Here is an 18211-nt window from a genome sequence, read left to right as displayed (position 1 = left end):
AACTCAATGGAACAAGAATTATCGGTGGTGAACCAATGGATAGAAAGGAGATTGTGGGTAATGTGAGGGGCTACGAGAACGTCGTTGAGATAGAACGGTCCGGGGAGTACCGAGGCACCTACTGAGGTGATTGGAAGAGTGGAACCGTTTCCAATGACGATCGATGTAGGGTGTGAGCGAGATAGCATGCATGTGGTGGGGGTGGTGGGGTAGGCTGCACCGGAGTTGATGACCCAGTCAGAGGGTGGTGGAGCCAACACCATAGTGTTGTAAGCGGCGGCGAGAGAGGCTAGGTCCCATCCTCCAGCGAATGGGGACCAGGGTGTCGTGGTGGGGGTCCCCGTAGGGGGGAGCTGAGGTGGGGCCAGAGGCGTCGGGGTCGCCATACGGAGGCATGCCATAGGGAACTCAGTTTCGAAGTAGGAGACTATGTCTACTTAAAAGTGTCACCCATCAGAGGAACCAAAAGGTTTGGAGTCAAAGGCAAGCTAGCACCCCGATATATTGGGCCATATCAGATTCAAGCAAGACGTGGAGAAGTGGCTTATCAACTCAGCTTACCGGAGAACCTGTCAGTTGTGCACGATGTGTTCCATGTGTCTCAGTTGAAGAAATGCTTAAGAGTGCCAGAAGAGCAGTTGTCAGCAGAGGATCTTGAAGTTCAAGAAGATCTGACTTATATTGATAAGCCAACTCAAATTCTAGAGACAGCAGATCGGGTCACTCGGAGAAGTACCATCAGGATGTGCAAAGTCAAATGGGGTCACCACTCAGAAGAAGAAGCAACCTGGGAAAGAGAGGATGAATTGAAAGCCAAGTACCCTAAGCTCTTTTCTAGCCAGCCCTGAATCTCGAGGGCGAGATTCTTTTAAGGGGGATAGGTCTGTAACACCCTGATTTTGGGGGTATAAAATTTCTTTCTAATTATCACCCAAAATCAGGTGTTACTCTTCCTTTTCTCACTCTAGGCTTTCTCTCTCTCTAGACTCTTTCTCTCTTTTCCTTTTGGTTAGAAATAGCTTAAACTAGTGGATGTTAATTATTTATTTATTTTTACCAAAACCTTATGGGTCATGACATGTTGCATCATGCTGAGCTTAAAATATTCTTTGAGGTGTTGCACAAGTTTGAATTTATTTGAATTTGAAACATAGTTTGAATTTGGATTTGAAAACCCTATAGAAAAAAGAAATATAAAAGGAATTAGTAAATCCAGAGAAAAAGAAAAAGGGAAAGCAGCCCAATCGGCCCACTAAGCCCAGCCAGGCCACGCGCCCGCACCGCCTGACAGGCGGACCCCGCCTGTCAGCGGCAATTCTCCCTCGCACGCGCCCTCCCTCTCTCGCTCGCTGCCCAGTGGGGCCGATCTGTCGGCGCCAGTTTCCTTTGCCCGCGCGCTCCCTCTCTCTCTCTGTGTGTGTCTCGCGGGCCCGGATCGCCAGCCGCCGAGCCATTGCCCCGCGCACCCCTTTCTTCTCTCTCTGCACCATGGGCCTGCCCTGTCAGTTCCGCCCCCTCCGCGCTCGCCGTGGAGCGGCGCGTGCGCACTCGCGCACGTCGCCGGATTTCTCGGCCACGACGCCCGCCCACGCACCCAGCTCCCTTCTTAGAGCCCCACCAGTGCCCCGCGCACACCCCTTGCCTCATTTCGCTCAGCTGCACCCACTCTCGCGCTCTGCCCACGCCGCCAGCCGCCGCCAGAGACCCGTGCCCGCGTTCTCGGCCATCCAGCTCGCTGAAGACCGCTCCAAGCCTCCCCGAGCTCCGCCCCGAGGTGAGACACTCGTCCCCATGCCTAATTTCCCCTGTTGCACCCTGTGTTAGGCCAATTTCACCTTCGCCGGTGCTCGGCCACGACGGTCCGTCGTGCTCGTGCGGTGACCGGCCGATTTAGCCTGGTCTAGTTCACCGGAGCAGGTCCCTGTGTCGCCCCTGCCTCTGCTGAAGCTAGCCCAGGCCTTAGCGCGCCTTAAGTCCCCTCCCCGTGGCCAGAATGGCTCACCGGAGTTACTCCGGTCCGCCCGAGGCTTTCTCACCGCCATTCTCCCCTCTCTGCCCGTGGATTCATGGCCCCTTCCCCGCCATTGAGTTCGTCGTGGCGCCCTCTTCCGCTCTGCCCAACTCCGGCGACCCCGGACCCCCCTAGCTCACGCCTGCCTCAACTTCGGCGACCTCATCGCCGCGGAGAGGAGCAGCGCCGCCCGCAGCTGATAGTCGCCTAGAGGGGGGGTGAATAGGGCGAAACTGAAATTTACAAATATAAACACAACTACAAGCCGGGGTTAGTGTTAGTAATAATAAATGAGTCCGCAAGAGAGGGCGCAAAACAAATCCCAAGCGAATAAGCAAGTGAGACACGGAGATTTGTTTTACCGAGGTTCGGTTCTTGCAAACCTACTCCCCGTTGAGGAGGCCACAAAGGCCGGGTCTCTTTCAACCCTTCCCTCTCTCAAACGGTCCCACGGACCGAGTGAGCTTCTCTTCTCTAATCAAAGCCGGGAACAAAACTTCCCCGCAAGGGCCACCACACAATTGGTGCCTCTTGCCTTGATTACAATGGAGTTGTGATCTCAAGAACAAGTGAGAAAGAAAAGAAGCAATCCAAGCGCAAGAGCTCAAATGAACACGGCAAATCACTCTCACTAGTCACTAGGGATTTGTGTGGAATTGGAGAGGATTTGATCTCTTTAGTGTGTCTAGAATTGAATGCTAGAGCTCTTGTAGTAGTTGAGAAGTGGAAAACTTGGATGCAATGAATGGTGGGGTGGTTGGGGTATTTATAGCCCCAACCACCAAACATGACCGTTGGCTGGAGGCGTCTGCTCGATGGCGCACCGGACAGTCCGGTGCACACCGGACAGTCCGGTGCCCCTGCCACGTCATCACTGTCGTTGGATTCTGACCGTTGGAGCTTCTGACTTGTGGGCCCGCCTGGGTGTCCGGTGCACACCGGACATGCACTGTTTGATGTCCGGTGCACCGGTATGGGCGTGCCTGCCGTCTGCGCGCGCATTAAATGCACCGCAGGGAGCCGTTGCTCCGCTGGCACACCGGACAGTCCGGTGCACACCGGACAGTCCGGTGAATTTTAGCGGAGCGGCTGCCGCGCGAACCCGAGGCTGACGAGTTCAGGACGCCGAGCTTCCTTGGAGCACCGGACATGTCCGGTGCACACCGGACAGTCCGGTGAATTATAGCGCGCCGGCTTCCGAGAATTCCCGAAGGCGAAGAGTTTGAGTCTGAGTCCCCTGGTGCACCGGACAGGTGCTGTTCACTGTCCGGTGGCACACCGGACAGTCCGGTGCGCCAGACCAGGGGTGCCCTCGGTTGCCCCTTTGCTCCTTTATTGAATCCAAAACTTGGTCTTTTTATTGGCTGAGTGTGAACCTTTTACACATGTATAATCTATACACTTGGGCAAACTAGTTAGTCCAATTATTTGTGTTGGGCAATTCAACCACCAAAATTATTTAGGAACTACGTGTAAGCCTAATTCCCTTTCAATCTCCCCCTTTTTGGTGATTGATGCCAACACAAACCAAAGCAAATAGAGATGTGCATAATTGAACTAGTTTGCATAATGTAAGTGTAAAGGTTGCTTGGAATTGAGCCAATATAACTACTTTACAAGATATGCATGGAATGTTTCTCTCTTATGTAACATTTTGGACCACGTTTGCACCACATGTTTTGTTTTTGCAAATCCCTTTTGTAAATCTCTTTCAAAGATCTTTTGCAAATAGTCAAAGGTAAATGAATAAGAGTTTGCAAAGCATTTTTTAAGATTTGAAATTTTCTCCCCCTGTTTCAAATGCTTTTCCTTTGACTTCAACAAAACTCCCCCTAAAAGAGATCCACCTCTTAGTGTTCAAGAGGGTTTTGATATACCATTTTTGAAATACTACTTTCTCCCCCTTTTGAACATAATAGAATACCAAATAATAAATACTTTTGGAAAGCACTAAGTTTTTGAATTTAGTGGTGGTGGTGCGGTCCTTTTGCTTTGGGCTCATTTCTCCCCCTTTTTGGCATGAATCGCCAAAAACGGAATCATTAGAGCCCTCCATGTAATTTCTTCCTCTTTGGTCATAAATGAATGAGTTAAGATTATACCAAAGACGAAGTCCGGTCCTTTTGCTTTTGAGCTTTTACTCTCTCCCCCAAGGATGAAGTCCCTTTTTTTTGATGCTCATTTCTCCCCAAGGAATAGAGAGTTGCTCGGAGTGATGGCGAAGCATGAGTTACGGAGTGGAAGCCTTTGTCTTCGCCGAAGACTCCAATTCCCTTTCAATATACCTATGACTTGGTTTGAAATAGACTTGAAAACATATTAGTCATAGTACATAAAAGAGATATAATCAAGGGTATTCAAAAGAGCTATGTGTGCAAGCTAGCAAAAGAAATTTCTAGAATCAAGAATATTGAGCTCATGCCTAAGTCTGGTAAAAGATTGTTCATCAAGAGGCTTGGTAAAGATATCGGCTAATTGATCTTTAGTGTTAATGTAAGAAATCTCGATATCTCCCTTTTGTTGGTGATCCCTAAGAAAATGATACCGAATGGCTATGTGCTTAGTGCGGCTATGCTCGACGGGATTGTCGGCCATTTTGATTGCACTCTCATTATCACATAGCAAAGGAACTTTGGTTAATTTGTAACCATAGTCCCGCAGGGTCTGCCTCATCCAAAGTAATTGCGCGCAACAATGGCCTGCGGCAATATACTCGGCTTCGGCGGTGGAAAGAGCGACCGAATTTTGCTTCTTTGAAGCCCAAGACACCAAGGATCTTCCCAAGAACTGGCAAGTCCCCGATGTGCTCTTCCTATTAATTTTGCACCCTGCCCAATCGGCATCCGAATAACCAATTAAATCAAATGTGGATCCCCGAGGGTACCAAAGCCCAAACTTAGGTGTGTAAGCCAAATATCTCAAGATTCGTTTTACGGCCGTAAGGTGTGATTCCTTAGGGTCGGATTGAAATCTTGCACACATGCAAACGGAAAGCATAATGTCCGGTCGAGATGCACATAAATAAAGCAATGACCCAATCATCGACCGGTATACCTTTTGATCCACGGACTTACCTCCCGTGTCGAGGTCGAGATGCCCATTGGTTCCCATGGGAGTCTTGATGGGCTTGGCATCCTTCATTCCAAACTTGGTTAGAATGTCTTGAGTGTACTTCGTTTGGCAAATGAAGGTGCCCTCTTGGAGTTGCTTGACTTGGAATCCTAGAAAATACTTCAACTCCCCCATCATCGACATCTCGAATTTCTGTGTCATGATCCTACTAAACTCTTCACATGTAGACTCGTTAGTAGACCCAAATATAATATCATCAACATAAATTTGGCATACAAACAAGTCACTTTCAAGAGTTTTAGTAAAGAGTGTAGGATCGGCCTTGCCAACTTTGAAGCCATTAGCAATAAGGAAATCTCTTAGGCATTCATACCATGCTCTTGGGGCTTGCTTGAGCCCATAAAGCGCCTTAGAGAGCCTATAGACATGGTTAGGATACTCACTGTCTTCAAAGCCGGGAGGTTGCTCAACATAGACCTCTTCCTTGATTGGTCCGTTAAGGAAGGCACTTTTCACGTCCATTTGATAAAGCTTAAAGTCATGGTAAGTAGCATAGGCCAATAATATGCGAATTGACTCAAGCCTAGCTACGGGTGCATAGGTTTCACCGAAATCCAAACCTTCGACTTGTGAATATCCTTTGGCCACGAGTCGAGCTTTGTTCCTTGTCACCACACCATGCTCGTCTTGCTTGTTGCGGAAGACCCATTTGGTTCCTACAACATTTTGGTTAGGACGTGGAACTAAATGCCATACCTCGTTCCTTGTGAAATTGTTGAGCTCCTCTTGCATCGCCACCACCCAATCCGAATCTTGAAGTGCTTCCTCTATCCTGTGTGGCTCACTAGAGGAAACAAAAGAGTAATGTTCACAAAAATGTGCAACACGAGATCGAGTGGTTACCCCCTTATGAATGTCGCCAAGGATGGTGTCGACGGGGTGATCTCGTTGGATTGCTTGGTGGACTCTTGGGTGTGGCGGCCTTGGCTCTTCCTCATCCTCCTTTTCTTGATCATTTGCATCTCCCCCTTGATCATTGCCATTATCTTGAGGTGGCTCGTCTTCTTGATTTTGCCCTTCATCAACTTGAGCCTCATCCTCATTTTGAGTTGGTGGAGATGCTTGCATGGAGGAGGACGGTTGATCTTGTGCATGTGGAGGCTCTTCGGATTCCTTAGGACACACATCCCCAATGGACATGTTCCTTAGTGCTATGCATGGAGCCTGTTCTTCACCTATCTCATCAAGATCAACTTGCTCTACTTGAGAGCCGTTAGTTTCATCAAACACAACGTCACATGAGACTTCAACTAGTCCAGTGGACTTGTTAAAGACCCTATATGCCCTTGTGTTTGAGTCATAACCAAGTAAAAAGCCTTCTACAGTTTTAGGAGCAAATTTAGATTTTCTACCTCTTTTAACAAGAATAAAGCATTTGCTACCAAAAACTCTAAAGTATGAAATGTTGGGCTTTTTACCGGTTAGGAGTTCATATGATGTCTTCTTGAGGATTCGGTGAAGATATAACCGGTTGATGGCGTAGCAGGCGGTGTTGACCGCTTCGGCCCAAAACCGGTCCGGTGTCTTGTACTCATCAAGCATGGTTCTTGCCATGTCCAAAAGAGTTCGATTCTTCCTCTCCACTACACCATTTTGTTGTGGCGTGTAGGGAGAAGAGAACTCATGCTTGATGCCCTCCTCCTCAAGGAAGCTTTCAATTTGAGAGTTCTTGAACTCCGTCCCGTTATCGCTTCTTATTTTCTTGATCCTTAAGGCGAACTCATTTTGAGCCCGTCTCAAGAATCCCTTTAAGGTCTCTTGGGTTTGAGATTTTTCCTGTAAAAAGAATACCCAAGTGAAGCGAGAATAATCATCCACTATTACAAGACAATACTTACTCCCGCCGATGCTTATGTAAACAATCGGGCCGAATAGATCCATGTGGAGTAGCTCAAGCGGCCTGTCGGTCGTCATGATGTTCTTGTGTGGATGATGGACTCCAACTTGCTTCCCTGCCTGGCATGCGCTACAAATCCTGTCTTTCTCAAAATGAACATTTGTTAATCCTAAAATGTGCTCTCCCTTTAGAAGCTTGTGAAGATTCTTCATCCCAACATGGGCTAGTCGGCGATGCCAGAGCCAACCCATGTTAGTCTTAGCAATTAAGCAAGTGTCGAGTTCAGCTCTATCAAAATCTACCAAGTATAGCTGACCCTCTAACACTCCCTTAAAAGCTATTGAATCATCACTTCTTCTAAAGACAGTGACACTTATATCAGTAAAAAGACAGTTGTAGCCCATTTGACATAATTGGGAAACAGAAAGCAAGTTGTAATCTAAAGAATCAACAAGAAAAACATTGGAAATAGAATGGTCAGGAGATATAGCAATTTTACCAAGTCCTTTGACCAAACCTTGATTTCCATCCCCGAATGTGATAGCTCGTTGGGGATCTTGGTTTTTCTCATATGAGGAGAACATCCTTTTCTCCCCTGTCATGTGGTTTGTGCACCCGCTATCGAGTATCCAACTTGAGCCCCCGGATGCATAAACCTACAAAACAAATTTAGTTCTTGACTTTAGGTACCCAAACTGTTTTGGGTCCTTTGGCATTAGATACAAGAACTTTGGGTACCCAAACACAAGTCTTGGAACCCTTGTGTTTGCCCCCAACAAACTTGGCAACTACCTTGCCGGATTTGTTAGTAAGCACATAAGAAGCATCAAAAGTTTTAAATGAAATGGCATGATCATTTGATGCATTAGAAGTTTTCTTTCTAGGCAACTTGGCACGGGTTGGTTGCCTAGAGCTAGATGTCTCACCCTTATACATAAAAGCATGATTAGGGCCAGAGTGAGACTTCCTAGAATGAATTCTCCTAATTTTGCTCTCAGGATAGCCGGCAGGGTACAAAATGTAGCCCCCGTTATCCTGAGGCATGGGAGCCTTGCCCTTAACAAAGTTAGACAAATTTTTAGGAGGGGCATTAAGTTTGACATTGTCTCCCCTTTGGAAGCCAATGCCATCCTTAATGCCAGGGCGTCTCCCATTATAAAGCATGCTACGAGCAAATTTAAATTTCTCATTTTCTAAGTTGTGCTCGGCAATTTTAGCATCAAGTTTAGCTATATGATCATTTTGTTGCTTAATTAAGATCATGTGATCATGAATAGCATTAACATCAATATCTCTACATCTAGCACAAATAGTGACATGCTCAATGGTAGATGTAGAGGGTTTGCAAGAATCAAGTTCCACAATCTTAGCATGAAGAATATCATTTTTATCTTTAAGATTGGAAATTGTAACTTTGCAAACATCAAAATCCTTAGCCTTAGCAATTAAATCTTCATTCTCTAATCTAAGGCTAGCAAGAGATGCATTCAATTCATCAATCTTAGCAAGCAAGTCAACATCATCATCTCTAAGATTGGGAATTGAAACATTACAAACATGTGAATCAACCTTAGCATTTAGAATAGCATTTTCATTTCTAAGGTTGTCAATCATCTCACGGCATGTGCTTAGCTCACTAGACAATTTTTCACATTTTTCTACTTCTAGAGCATAAGCCTTTTTAACCTTAACATGTTTCTTGTTTTCTTTAATTAGACAATCCTCTTGGGAGTCCAAAAGGTCATCCTTTTCATGAATAGCACTAATCAATTCATTTAGTTTTTCTTTTTGCTCCATGTTAAGATTGGCAAAGAGAATACGCAAATTATCCTCCTCATCACTAACATTATCATCACTAGACGATTCATATTTAGTGGAGGAGTTGGATTTAACCTTCTTCTTTTTGCCGTCCTTTGCCATGAGGCACTTGTGGCCGACGTTGGGGAAGAGAAGTCCCTTGGTGACGGCGATGTTGGCGGCGTCCTCGTCGTCGGAGGAGTCGCTTGAGCTCTCGTCGGAGTCCCACTCGCGACAAACATGGGCATCGCCGCCCTTCTTCCTGTAGTACCTCTTCTTCTCCTTTCTTCTCCCCTTCTTGTCGTCGCCTCGGTCACTGTCACTAGACATAGGACATTTAGCAATAAAATGACCGGGCTTACCACATTTGTAGCAAACCTTTTTGGAGCGGGACTTGTAGTCTTTCCCCCTCCTTTGTTTGAGGATTTGGCGGAAGCTCTTGATGACGAGCGCCATCTCCTCATTGTCAAGCTTGGAGGCGTCTATTGGTTGTCGACTTGGTGTAGACTCCTCCTTCTTTTCTTCAGTCGCCTTGAAAGCAACGGGTTGAGCTTCGGATGTGTCGCCAAGCTCGTTGATTTTCCTCGAGCCTTCTATCATGCACTCAAAACTTACAAAATGCCCGATGACTTCCTCGGGGGTCATCTTAGTATATCTAGGATTGCCACGAATCAATTGAACTTGAGTGGGATTAAGAAAAATAAGAGATCTTAAAATAACATTTACCACTTCGTGGTCGTCCCACTTCTTGCTCCCGAGGTTGCGCACTTGGTTTACCAAAGTCTTGAGCCGGTTGTACATGTGTTGTGGCTCCTCCCCTTTGTGAAGCCGGAACCGACCGAGCTCCCCCTCGATCGTTTCCCGCTTGGTGATCTTGGTGAGCTCATCTCCCTCGTGCGCGGTTTTGAGCACATCCCAAACCTCCTTGGCGCTCTTCAATCCTTGCACTTTGTTATACTCTTCTTTGCTTAAAGAGGCGAGGAGTATCGTCGTTGCTTGAGAGTTGAAGTGCTCGATTTGGGCCACCTCATCCTCATCATAGTTCTCATCCCCTACCGACGGTACCTGTGCACCAAACTCAACAACATCCCATATACTTTTGTGGAGCGAGATTAGATGAAATCGCATTAAATCGCTCCACCTAGCGTAATCTTCACCATCAAAAGTTGGTGGTTTGCCTAATGGGATGGAAAGTAAAGGTGTATGTTTGGAAATGCGAGGGTAGCGTAGGGGGATCTTACTATACTTCTTGCGCTCTTGGCGCTTAGAAGTGACGGAGGGCGCATCGGAGTCGGAGGTAGAAGTTGATGAAGTGTCGGTCTCGTAGTAGACCACCTTCCTCATCCTCTTGTGCTTGTCGCCTTTCCGATGCGGCTTGTGGGAAGAAGATTTTTCCTTCTTCTCTTTGTGGTGAGAAGAAGATTTCTTCTCCTTCCCTTTGTTGGAGGAGCTCTTCTTCTTCTCCCTCCTTTTGGTGCGGGACTCTTCCGATGAAGTGCTCCCGTAGCTTGTAGTGGGCTTTTCGCCGGTCTCCATCTCCTTCTTGGCGTGATCTCCCGACATCACTTCGAGCGGTTAGGCTCTAATGAAGCACCGGGCTTTGATACCAATTGATAGTCGCCTAGAGGGGGGGTGAATAGGGCGAAACTGAAATTTACAAATATAAACACAACTACAAGCCGGGGTTAGTGTTAGTAATAATAAATGAGTCCGCAAGAGAGGGCGCAAAACAAATCCCAAGCGAATAAGCAAGTGAGACACGGAGATTTGTTTTACCGAGGTTCGGTTCTTGCAAACCTACTCCCCGTTGAGGAGGCCACAAAGGCCGGGTCTCTTTCAACCCTTCCCTCTCTCAAACGGTCCCACGGACCGAGTGAGCTTCTCTTCTCTAATCAAAGCCGGGAACAAAACTTCCCCGCAAGGGCCACCACACAATTGGTGCCTCTTGCCTTGATTACAATGGAGTTGTGATCTCAAGAACAAGTGAGAAAGAAAAGAAGCAATCCAAGCGCAAGAGCTCAAATGAACACGGCAAATCACTCTCACTAGTCACTAGGGATTTGTGTGGAATTGGAGAGGATTTGATCTCTTTAGTGTGTCTAGAATTGAATGCTAGAGCTCTTGTAGTAGTTGAGAAGTGGAAAACTTGGATGCAATGAATGGTGGGGTGGTTGGGGTATTTATAGCCCCAACCACCAAACATGACCGTTGGCTGGAGGCGTCTGCTCGATGGCGCACCGGACAGTCCGGTGCACACCGGACAGTCCGGTGCCCCTGCCACGTCATCACTGTCGTTGGATTCTGACCGTTGGAGCTTCTGACTTGTGGGCCCGCCTGGGTGTCCGGTGCACACCGGACATGCACTGTTTGATGTCCGGTGCACCGGTATGGGCGTGCCTGCCGTCTGCGCGCGCTGCGCGCGCATTAAATGCACCGCAGGGAGCCGTTGGCGTCGCAGGGAGCCGTTGCTCCGCTGGCACACCGGACAGTCCGGTGCACACCGGACAGTCCGGTGAATTTTAGCGGAGCGGCTGCCGCGCGAACCCGAGGCTGACGAGTTCAGGACGCCGAGCTTCCTTGGAGCACCGGACATGTCCGGTGCACACCGGACAGTCCGGTGAATTATAGCGCGCCGGCTTCCGAGAATTCCCGAAGGCGAAGAGTTTGAGTCTGAGTCCCCTGGTGCACCGGACAGGTGCTGTTCACTGTCCGGTGGCACACCGGACAGTCCGGTGCGCCAGACCAGGGGTGCCCTCGGTTGCCCCTTTGCTCCTTTATTGAATCCAAAACTTGGTCTTTTTATTGGCTGAGTGTGAACCTTTTACACCTGTATAATCTATACACTTGGGCAAACTAGTTAGTCCAATTATTTGTGTTGGGCAATTCAACCACCAAAATTGTTTAGGAACTACGTGTAAGCCTAATTCCCTTTCAGCAGCCATTCAACCCCCTTTGTCTGGTCCCCTCCGTCCGATTCAGATTGAACGGCTCGGATCGCGGGTACTGCTTCACGCACGCGCGCCCTGACTCCTTGGCTCGCCTGTCAGCGCCCAAACCCTCTGGCGCTGGGCCCGCTCAGTCAGCACGCTCTCCCCCTCTTTCGCTGACACTCCCTGGCCCGCCTGTCAGCGCTCGCCCGCTCGCGCGCGCGCCCTTAGCCACGGATCTAATCTCGGTCGTCGGTTTCTGATCTAACGGTTAGATTCACCCGATACCCCTTCGCGCGGTAGTTTTCTTAAAGAAACCCTCGGTTTGTTGGAAATAAACCCGTTGTCCCTGGTTTTCGCGCGCAGGCCCCTGTATTCTTGCAGATTTAGCCCTGGACTTTTAAATATTCATAGAATTGGCCCTAATTTCATATTTTGAATTCCCAAACTTGTTTATTTCATAACTTTTGCATATGAACTCCAAATTTAGTGATTCAAATTGCAAAATGTTCATAGAATTATTCTCTGTTTAAATAAAATAGGTTCACTTACTGACTGCACACTCTAATTTTTAGGATTGAATATGAACTAATGTAGATGTATGTCTTATTTATTTAATAAAATAAATAAAAGGAGAACCTTAGAGATTTAAACTTATTTAAGCTTGTGAGATTAATAATATGTATTACATAAGTTCATCTCTGTTCTAAATTTTAGGTCACCATAAAATAAATTGACCTATGATTATGTACTTGTAAATAACACTTAGGGAAATAATAATCTATTTTCAAATAAAGTTAATGTATGTCATAGTTTATGTTATACTCTGAATTCATTATCTCTTATGTAGTATTGTGTCTTTTTAAGATGTGTTCCAATGTTTGTACATGTTTGGTGTGATGTTCATTTGTACTTTCCAAATGTATTGAATGCATGCTCGCTTTATTTAGACAACGAGTAGTCCGAGGTTCCTGAGTGTGTTGTTGGAGACCTCCCTGAGCAACAACCTGGTGAAGGCAAGTGTCCTCTGACCCATTATGTCCTACATACTTTATGATTCACTGTCCCGCATTACTTTATGAAACCTAAGGATTGACTAGTCTGTATTCACTTATCCTTGTTTACCTTTTTGGGTTATCATGGTTAGCATGTTGCTATTGCCTTAACTTAATCAATGAACATGATGTGAACATTTATGATACGATACTGTTATCCTGATTACGTGGATGATCTTGTGATACCTTAGGGGGCTCAGGCCTTTTTCCTGAGTACATCTCCGTAAGGACCTATTTGTGGAGTGACCACCCGAGATAACAGTACAACCATGAGGGTGGAATGGGACGCCCTTAGTTGATTAATTAGATGAATCTGGGGTGTAGTTGGCTTTGCCGGATGGCCATCAATGGGAGTCGGGGCGTAGTGCTCGCTCTGCTAAGGTTGGGGTGCAGAGGTTCTTTCGATTTGGTTTTGTTAGTCACCCACCTTGGGGAGGTGTACTGCGTTTGTACGACTGGCGAAACCTAATGAGCAGCTATGCACCAGGGGAGTCTTTGTTAAGGTTACGTAGTGTATCCCTGGCTATTCACCTTGGTAGTGAAGATCGGGTCTGTACAACCTAGGCTGGAAAGGGATCACGACTTGTGGGTAAAGTGTACAACCTCTGTAGAGTGTTAAAAACTGGTATATCAGCAGAGCTCACGGTTAAGAGCAGCCTTGGGATCCTCTTTGATTAGAAGAACTTTGGATACTTTTATGTTGATGATTAACAATGATGTTATAAAATCTGATCTCTGGTATTTCCTCTTTTGAGGGAGTACTACTGGGTAATAACTGGGTTTATTACTAAAACTTGGCTCTACTAATAGTAATAAATACTTGACCAACTAAAAGCAACTCCTTAACCTCAACTCCATATACAGCTAGTCCACTTTAGCCAAACGGGACATTTGCTGGGTATGTTGATGTGTACTCACCCTTGCTTTACACACCACCCCCACCCTAGGTTGTCCCCACTGTACTCAGTGCTCAGGAGGTGATGCTAGAACATGGATGACGAGTTCTAGTTCTTTCTTAGTGGCAAACCCCCAGTCAGCTGCCTGTGTAGGCTTAGCTTCTACGTTTCGTAATTCCGCACTTTGATAATTATGTTGAACAATGGTTATGTAATAGACTCTGTGGATGTCTTGGACATCTTGATGTAATCAAATACCTTTCCGCTATTTATTTCGAGCATTGTGTGATGATGTCCAATTATGTAATCGTTGTGTACGTGAGTTTTTGATCCTGGCACGTACATGGTTCGCATTCGGTTTGCCTTCCAAAACCGGGTGTGACACGTGGTCGCCGTCGCTCCTCGGCGTTGCCAGACCGTCCGCTGGAACGCTCCGGACTGTCCGGTGATGTTACGGACCGTCCACACCTGGGCACCGGACTTTCCGTGATGCGTAGTATTGGTTCTCGCGCATGTCCCCTTGTCTGCGCTTGCCCTCCAGTGCCGGAGGTTGTGATGGTCACCTTCAGTGTGTCCCCTCCATCAGGAGTCTTCTCAGCCACCACTTTCCTGCAAGAGATTTTGTTGTTTCCATCGGCCTCCCGTGCGTTGTCGATGATGACTTCTTTGTCTTTGCCCTTATCGGCTGTGCTAGGCCGAATTAGGATCTTTTTTCCATTGAAGTCGATCGCATTCATTGGGAAGGGCTCTGTGTTCTCCTGAAATTTCAATCGTCCCTCGTTAATGGCCGATTGGATTTGTCGTCGAAACACATTACAATCATTAGTGGCATGGGAAAATGAGTTGTGCCACTTGCAATATGCGTGACGCATTAGTTCGTCGGCGGGTGGAACGGTATAATCGATCTTAATGTTACAATATTTTAGTAATTCATCGAATATCTTATCACATTTGTCGACATTAAATGTAAACTTAACCTCCTCCTGTCGTTTCTTTTGAACTGACTGCAAGGAGGAGCAAGCCGAAGATTTGGCTTGCTCGGGCCAAACTATTTCGACAGTGTAAACTTCCTTTGGTTCATCGTCCGAACTATTTTGATTGTGTTCTACTATATGGACACTATGATGAACCGTTTTGACTAGTTCTTTGCTTCGACTTTCACAAGCCAAAGCTCTCTGATGTAATTGCGCTAGCGTAAAGAACTGGATGCCTTCTAATTTCTCTTTTAAATAATAGTGCAATCCATCAAAGGCTATTCCCGCCAGTTGTTTATCCGTTAAATGAATTTGAAAGCATTGGTTTCTCGTATCCCGGAATCTCCAGATGTAATCACTAACTGATTCATCCTTTTCTTGTAGTAGGGCCACTAAGTCTACTAAATCTAGCTCGTAATCGCCAGAGAAGAAATGTTCATGAAACATTTGTTCTAAGTCTCCCCATGACAAAATGGAATTAGGAGGGAGCGTGGCATACCATGTGAATGCAGTCCCTGTTAAAGATAATGAAAATAAACGTACATGAAATGCCTCAGTGTCCGCCAATTCTCCTAATTGTGCTAAGAACTGATCTATGTGCTCACGCATGCTCTTTCCTTGGTCACCCAAAAACTTTGCGAATTCAGGTATTCTGTTCCCCTGTGGATATGGGAGACGGTCAAACTGGCTATTATAAGGTCTCCGATATGAATGCCCCCCGGAGACTATACTAACTCTGAGCTTATCTTAGAACGCCCCAGCTATTTCCTCTCTTACTATATCGATGGCAGTCGGTGAGAGACCACCGGCTCTTCGGTCCAATATGGGTGAGTTTGTTTGGATGTTGGTATGTTGTTTTCCTCCCCATTGGTTTGGGTTTTGCGGCGCGTTAATACATGCCCTATGAGGCTCATAGGACTGGCCATTGCTTTCTGGCCTTCTGGGGGCGGAAAGTACTCACTCTCACGGGTTTGGTAGATTATATTATGGTGCTGGTGTGTCGTATGGTGAGATGGTGAGTCTAGCTGGGACGGATACAGAGATGGATATCCATCCTTCTCAAAAAAACTCTGTGCCAGACCGTCCGGTTAAATATGTGGACTGTTCGGCTCCGTGCGTGGACTGTCCGGCCATGTGGCCGGACCGTCTGACATTATATTCAGATTATCTGGCATCATACGCGGATGGTCCGAATGGGTTATCTAGGGTTTGCACGGTATGTGGCGGCTTGGGTGCAGGCCTCGGTAATTCACTTCTAAAAATGGGATCGGCCGCCGTTGGCCCGGACGGTCCGCGCTCACGTGTGGACGGTCCGGACACGCGCAGATCGGCAAATTTATCGTCGATGTGCATGGGAGGCTGTTGTTGCCCAAGGTACATGTCTATCGGCATCCCATAAAGGGGTTGTGACTGGTCGTGACAACCTGTAGCCGATGAATTACGTGTGTATTCCCTCAGTTCAACCTCGTGCAAAGGAAGATTCACAATAGTAGACTTATCAAGCGCACGCACTAGCCTTTTATGATCATTTTGTATATCCCCTACGATATGTTGCATCTGCTCTCGCTGTTCGTCTATGTAAGCTTTAAGAGATTGGAGTTCATTGGTGCTACTCACAGTGGGGGTATTCGTAGTAGGTCGGAGCGAAGCCAGATCTGTCGCCCGTTGCCAAACGACTTTGTTGTTCCTGTCCATCTTGAAGTCGGCCAGGAATTTCACCTTTGCTTCTTGGATCAGCTGCTCCTAGCGCTCCTCGAATAGGAGCTGTTCTTCAGCCGGCAAGGTTTCCCATGTCGGCTTGATGATATTGCTGGTGGAAACGTCAGAGCTATCCTTTGAACCGGTCATTGAGGGTCGATCTTGATAGGTCTGTATGAAATCTTCCCTAGCGGAGTCGCCAAAAGTACGTTGGTGCCTTTTTGGGGCGCCAATCACTCAATATGAACCGGCGGCGGTGCTCTCTACACAGGGGCGGACGGTCCGTGGCCAGGGCCCGAACGGTCCGCGGCCTGGTGCAGGGCTTAGGTTTTCCTTCTTGACGGTCGGACGGTCCGTGCCCTGGGGCTGGACGGTCCGCGCGTGCGCAGGAGGCGGCGAAGGTCGCCGGCGGTGCTTGGATCTCGCTCCTGGGAGGGACCCCGTCGGGGAGGAGAGATCCTAGGTGATGTCTAGGCTCGGGCAGACCGACCTAGACTCCTCTAATCGACGTAGAGTCGAAGAGAAGCGGAGAATTTAGGGATTGAGAGGCTAAACTAGAGCTAGACTAGAACTGCTCCTAATTGTACAGGAAATAAATGTGAGATAAAAGTGTTATTGATTCGATTGATGATTCCAAATCGGTTGTATTCCTCTGCTTTTATAGAGGAGGGGGGCTGGACCCCTTACAAACAAACTCCCCGAGCTAATCCCGTGAATTTCGTCAATAAACACGGCAAGAAACTCGAAACCCTAATCTGTTCTGCGCGCGCGGACCATCCGGCCCACAAGCGCGGACTGTCCGGACCGTCTGGTCCTCAATTTGGTACTCAACAGCTGCGAAAGAGGATGTCGCTGAAAGGGTAAAGGTATGTCTCGATTGCCAAAGTTTGTGGTCTATCAGTGAAGCTCGGAATCTGCATTCTATTCTTGTGTAAACTTGCTAACTACTATTTACATCCTGGTTGTTGTATATTGTATGCTTTTTGTATGTTGTACACATTGTATGCTTTTTATACGGTGCACCTTGCATCCATCCCTATCTCTCTCTCTCTCTCTCTCTCTCTCTCTCTCTATATATATATATATATATATATATATATATATATATATATATATATATATATTCTATTATGCTTCTCCTCCACACTATTGAACATAAAGACAAACAAACATAAGTGCACTAACGTTTTCTTGAATATTTTGTATGACGTTGCAACGCACAGACACCTAACTAGTAGAATTAATAGAGTACTCAAACCAATAAGGTACATCTTTTCGAAAGGCTATCTCGAAAGAACTTCTGGGTTAAGCGTGCTTGGTTTGGAGCAATTTGGGATGGGTGATCAATCGAGAAGTCTTCTCGAGTGCGCATGAGTGAGGACAAAGTACGCACAAAAGACTCGTGTTGGTCTATGGGGATGGTCTATGATTCTAGAGGGCTGTCAGGAGTAAGTACCACCGATCTAGGAGTGGTTGGGGTGTTACAAACTACAAACTAGTTGCAATTTACATGTTTCTATTTGCTTTTATTGTGTTGGCATCAATCACCAAAAATGGGAGATCGAAAGAAAAATGATCTTAAATCCATTTCTATATTTGTTTTGGTGCTTGATGGCCATGACAACCGTATGGACTAACTAGTTTGTCAAGTCTTTGATTTACACATTCATAAGATCAACAATCAAAGTTCTAAGTCAAAAATAGCTCAAATCCAACCAAATAGGGGGTAAATCTTGGAGTAGATGAAGTAGCAGTAGTTCTACACTTTGGATAAGTTCTAAATATCCCTAGTAAACTAATTGGTACATATAAAGTGATTGGAAAGATTAGTTTCAACAAATCACTCTTTTGGAGCTAGTTTGAGCCAAATGAGAATATGAGATA

The sequence above is a fragment of the Zea mays genome, chromosome 8, assembly GCF_902167145.1.
Source record: "Zea mays cultivar B73 chromosome 8, Zm-B73-REFERENCE-NAM-5.0, whole genome shotgun sequence".
Lineage (NCBI taxonomy): Eukaryota > Viridiplantae > Streptophyta > Magnoliopsida > Poales > Poaceae > Zea > Zea mays.
The sequence above is the reverse complement of the archived record's forward strand: the minus strand, read 5'-3'. Positions refer to the sequence as shown.